The sequence below is a fragment of the Dasypus novemcinctus genome, chromosome 1, assembly GCF_030445035.2.
Source record: "Dasypus novemcinctus isolate mDasNov1 chromosome 1, mDasNov1.1.hap2, whole genome shotgun sequence".
NCBI classification, from domain to species: domain Eukaryota; kingdom Metazoa; phylum Chordata; class Mammalia; order Cingulata; family Dasypodidae; genus Dasypus; species Dasypus novemcinctus.
In genome coordinates this window covers 34953971-34959364 of record NC_080673.1, presented here as the reverse complement: position 1 = coordinate 34959364, position 5394 = coordinate 34953971, and the positions used below count along the sequence as shown (strand labels likewise).

Genomic DNA, 5394 nt, shown 5'->3' with positions numbered 1-5394 from the left:
ACACTAAAGCATTTTATCTAGGTAGATAAATGCTAGTAGATTTTAAAAAGCTAATATTAAAAACAAATATCAGAATATGAGGTTCTATCTTAAAGTGTTTGAGCTTGCAGAAGAGAATTAATTGTAAATGAAATCAGAAATGCTATGAAAGTAGCTCTTTAGGTCATTGCCCATCGATAAAATTCCATAAATAAAACCTCTTCTAATTTTTTAAATTATAAAATCCTTTCATAAACCATATATATTATGAGTATTTTAAGCACTTTCAAGTCATCTGCAATATATTTTCTTCCCGTTGCCACCATCAATAAAAGCAACCCTAATGTACTATATTTATACTTATATCTCAGGTGGAATGACTATTTAATAAGCCCAGTGTGGATACAATGTCATATTTCTGTAACTTTTGACTAAAGAACTTATGTTTCACTAGTTAAAAAATTTAAAGGAGCTATCTTTCTCTTCATAAAAGGTCTTTTATTTCCGTTAAAGTCCCTAAAATAGAATTAGTTTTAGATTTTTAAACAATTATTAGCATCCAATACTTATTTTCAGTATTTTTGTGGTAAGTGTTTGTATAGCACTGGGTATTTTACAAAGTGCTTTTTAAAGCATTCTTATTTATTATATGTCACAGAAGGAAGGGGAAATGTAGAGCTTAACAGCAACCACTCATCTTGAACATGGTGGCATTTGGTATCATGGCATTCTTCACTAAATTTAGTCACCTCTAACCAAAAATTCCAAGATAATACAATATAATTTTATTGCATTTCTCCTCATCAGAAATTTTGGAGGTGCATTTTAATTTTAATAATTAATGCTAGAATGACCAAATTGCAGACTAATTGTTTCCATATTATAATTAAAATGAGTTTTTAAAAACAAAAGAGACATGGCTATATACAATCAAAGCTATTTATTGTACCTCTGGGCCTATTCTTCTGAAAATTATAGCTTATAAAATTTTCTCTGTCAAGCTTGAAGTAATGTAAATAATTGAAATAATGTAAAGTTATATTTTCATGTTTTTATAGATACAACATGACAAGAATACATAATGTAAGAGTATTTCAACTATGGATAATGTTGATTGGATAATGCACATTTCAGTTACAAGCAGTAATCATAGTTCAATATCCATGTAACGGTGCATCAGTATATTGCTGTATAATATGTCTGTGTGCATATAAGTGAAAAGTGGTCAAATGAGTGATGACAGCTGTCTACAGGTTTTTTAAAATTCATTTTATATAAAAACTACTATGGAAAGACCAAAATGTTTATGAACTATTCTTATGTAAATTTACAACTGTCCTTTAATGTACTTTTTTGTTTACAGTATAATACCTTATTTTCTGCTGTGCTAAGTGGGTGTCAAATTCCAACAAGACATACACTTTCTACAACTTCTATTGAAGATATTGGAATTTCCAATTTTTCATGTATACTATGTCAGAAAATGCTTTTGATTTTATTTTTAAATCTAACATTAGATGGCTTTTTCGGAGTGTTGTAAAAATTTCAATCATACATAAAACATGTTCTTACAAAAAGCAAAGATCTTTATTATTTATTTTTACTTAAAATTACTTAAAACTAATAATGACAAGGAACCTAACAGTGACTTTACCATTATTCCCAAACAAACACAACTGTTACTACTGAAAGGACTTCTTGCTCAGTTTATATGTCAGCTAGGTACTAATGTGATAGAAGAAAAATTTTTTTAGTTAAAACAATTACCAATTATGGTATTTCAAACCTACAGTCATTAAGTGTTAGCAGAAATTGACTATTAATTTCATTACTCATTTTCTGATAGCTACACTTTGCTGCTTAATACCATGTGCTACTAATCATCAAGCATCATCCTGTATATTGTCAGTTTAGCTACTCTTAGAGTCATACTGAAGGACAGGAAGGTGACATGCTTTGAAAATTATGTAAGGTAATGCAGTTCCAGGCTTACATGTTTCAAAAAATATGTTCATTTATTGTTGTACTGAAAAAGTATACTAAAACTCTTGGCTATTTTGATCAAGTATTGATATTTTTATAAAAGTGATCATTTCGTATGTAGGCAACCCAAATTTAGATATATTATAAAATGTTAAGACATTTTAGTTCTTCAAAATTGCACATTAAAATTTTATTTTAATTGTGTATTTTAATATAATTAATGTTTGATTGGTGAGTATAACAATGCTTCTGCATAAAACCAGTTATCTTGTCTTTCACTCTGCGTAGACCCTAAATATTTTCGTGTTCTTGGTAGCCAGCTGAGCAAATGCAGAGAGGCATTAACAATATCACAATGTTATTGGTTGATTTCACTACGACACCTGGACAATACCACAGAACAAAGCAAAGCAAAAACTTGTTGATATGAATTAGAATACAATAGTCTTATTTCTCCTCTTTCCTCCATTCCCTAACTTATATCCTAGACAAATAAGTTAGGTATTATCTCGAATTGAAAATGTATTTCTTGGTATTTAAATTTGCTTTCCACTGGATAGCATTTATTAAATATTACTTTTAGAGAAACCCACTAGTTTGCCTGGTAAAATGAAATGTAATTTGGCAAAAACTTCTCTGGTTTCTTATTTAAATGAAATAAGTAGATGTTTTTATTTAATTAGTTGTATGACTTAATGATATCATTAATTTTAATTTATAATTTATGGATTAACAAAATATACTAGAATCTTTGGAGAGTTTGTTTCACACATTTTGTAGGAACTCAACAAGTTTGTCAAAGGTAATATCAAAATGATACCCATTTAAAAATAGAATAAATTTTATGCAATGGATTCTATTACTAAAATTTGGTTTATTTTAAATCACCAATTGACAGATGGGTAAGTATATTAATGAATCATCCTGGTATTCTGAACGGGAATTTGTGTTTGCATTGATGGTTTGTGAAAAGTTGTGTAAAAGTAAAAAAGTAAGGGAACTTGTTTATTCTATTAATGCTTCTTTTGGCTAGAGTCTGGCATTGAAAATTCAAGGCCTGATTAGTACACTATGCTTTTCCTGTCTTTTTCACCTATCTTACGTTTAGACTAAAAACATTAAGAGCCAATGGATAAGAAGAATGTGTGTATGTACTTTTTTTCCTAGTTTTATTCATTTCCTTCTTGCCAGACCATTTTATCCCTTTTCCTACCCTTCAGCACAATGGTCATTTTTCATATTTTATACTTCAAATGGTATCTCATTTTTCAGTTTCATTAATCTTGCTTTTTTTTTTCCCACATTATTCCATCTATTTCTGGCTTGTCTTTCATGAGGGTTTCGATTTGAGGGTACTTGGAATGCAGTTCATTTTGGCAAAGACAAGGCCGACACTTTTTCCTTAATAACTGTCATCTTAATAACTGTAATAAATGACTAAGAATTTCCCTAGTGAAATAAAAATTTCCTGTTAAGCTCTATTTCAGCATCACTCAAAATTCCTGACCCAATAATTGCAAATTTGACAAGATCCTCCATGTACTTAAAAAGCCCTACAATTTAAGTTTCTGTAGGAAAAGAAGCTCTTCCATGAAGCAGGGGCAGTGAGAACTCTATTTTCAATATGTTTGCTCAACAGAATTCCTATTTAAAGCCACTTTTCAATTAGTGCAAATTAATTCTGTACTTTAATTCTACTCTCAGCACTTCAGATTCTTCTTTAATTGCTTTTTCTTTCACTAAGGATAAGTCTATTGTACATATTTCAGAACCAAATTCCTTTTGGATAAGCATAAGCTTGTTATTACTTTATTGGATATATCTGAATTCTCTGGATGAATTTGGTTATTTTTCTCTTTTTTTCTTTCCTTTCAGGTTAATGTGCCAATTTCATATTACTGTAAACTGGAATGTGGGGTTGTGGATTAAGCACATGGGAGGGAATCAAATCCAGGATTCTAGTTCTGTCTCCCTTTGAGTCCTTTCTCACGCCTCCCTTTTTTCTCAGTCTCCTCAACTGGGGTGTGTGGCTCCTAGGGCTTGCCTCTCAGAAATGACAAAAGGAATTCCACGATTAATAAAAACATAATACATAATTATCTCTTTTTAACATAATGGTTTGAAGAAATGAGTTCAAGCATTGGAGTGCAACCATGTGCAGAAAAAATTTTTGGTATTCAGTTCCAAACGAGTTTCATCATTGCAAAGCATTAGGAAATCAGTTCTATCCTGTAACTTTCATTCATTAATTCATCAGTTATTCATAGCAAATATTTATTGAATATAGCCTTAAAAAAAACCTAAGGTAAGGGCTAAATTTGAAATCTTTATTCTGAGGGTTAATTTTTACATTTTCTTAATTATGTAATTCTTTGATCTCATTCACTTAGACGCAATTAATATAATGAGTATGTGGATTACTCTGTGATAAGAGTTATGTTTCCATCCAATAATTTTTAACTCAAGACATTCAAACTTTAATTTAAAACAGATGTCCAATAACATCCATCAACAATATCCTTAAACATGTATTCATTTTTCCTTCTCAGAGAAATCTTAGATTGTATAATGTGTACTTATCCATGAATTTATAGGCCATCCAATCAAAATTTCGATCTCTATTTCAGTCAACTTAAATTCAGTAATAAGTACTACAGTTTGGTAACTCAAGATTGGTGCCATCTGCATAGCTTATATACCATCTACATATATTAAAATCTATTTCTTTGGATAATGGCTGATTTAAATAGCTTTTGACATATTTTTGGTTAAAAGTTAAACAGCATTTTACATTTTAACTGTGACAATAAAAATATATATATTTAAAAATCAAGATAGTAATTTCTTAACTTTAAATCTATCAATGGAAATTTTATTCATAAAAGTGCTGAATATTAAGGTTTCAATGTCACCATTTATCACTATTTGATAGTCAAATATTAACATTAAATCACACCTAAACTCAAAATATTTTTATTTCTGACAGAAAGGGTTTTGGGGGAAGTTGCACATTTATTGGATTTTCCAAACAAAAGAAAAATATGTTTTACGTTCAGGAGCTCAAATGTTATAACCATGGTATTTTAATTATCATCATCCATTATACTGCCAGTTTTAATAGGTAAGGAGTCCATTTGGTAAGAACCAAATCAAAACCAAAGCCAATTTTAAATTAATTGATGTATATTTTCCATTTATTTCTTTTTCTACTTAAACTTTATAATTTAATCTAGAGTTTTTCATGTAAAAATCACTTTTTCCTCATCGCATTTTTTTATGGTCAAGAATTCTATGTTACTAAAAGTCCTGTGCTTATTCAAATTTTATGATTTAATTTATTGTGTATATTCTACAATGTCTAGAAATATTTTGTACAACTATTTACAGAGTTCAAAGGAAATAGCCTAATGAAAAAGACTTGCAAGTTTCTAG

At 29.3% G+C, this 5394-nt stretch overlaps 1 protein-coding gene across 5 annotated transcripts in view; it reads left to right on the top strand.

Moving 5' to 3' along the window:
- GRIA2 (glutamate ionotropic receptor AMPA type subunit 2) overlaps positions 1–1556 on the top strand; it is a 171236-nt gene extending 169680 nt beyond the window's left edge. For all 5 annotated transcript variants that reach the window (XR_011648473.1, XM_071214324.1, XM_071214325.1 and 2 more), the window contains one exon: positions 1–1556. This exon is cut by the window's left edge and continues 1051 nt beyond it. The gene's annotated coding sequence lies outside the window, so the exon portion shown is untranslated.
- The last annotated feature ends 3838 nt before the right edge of the window (positions 1557–5394 follow it).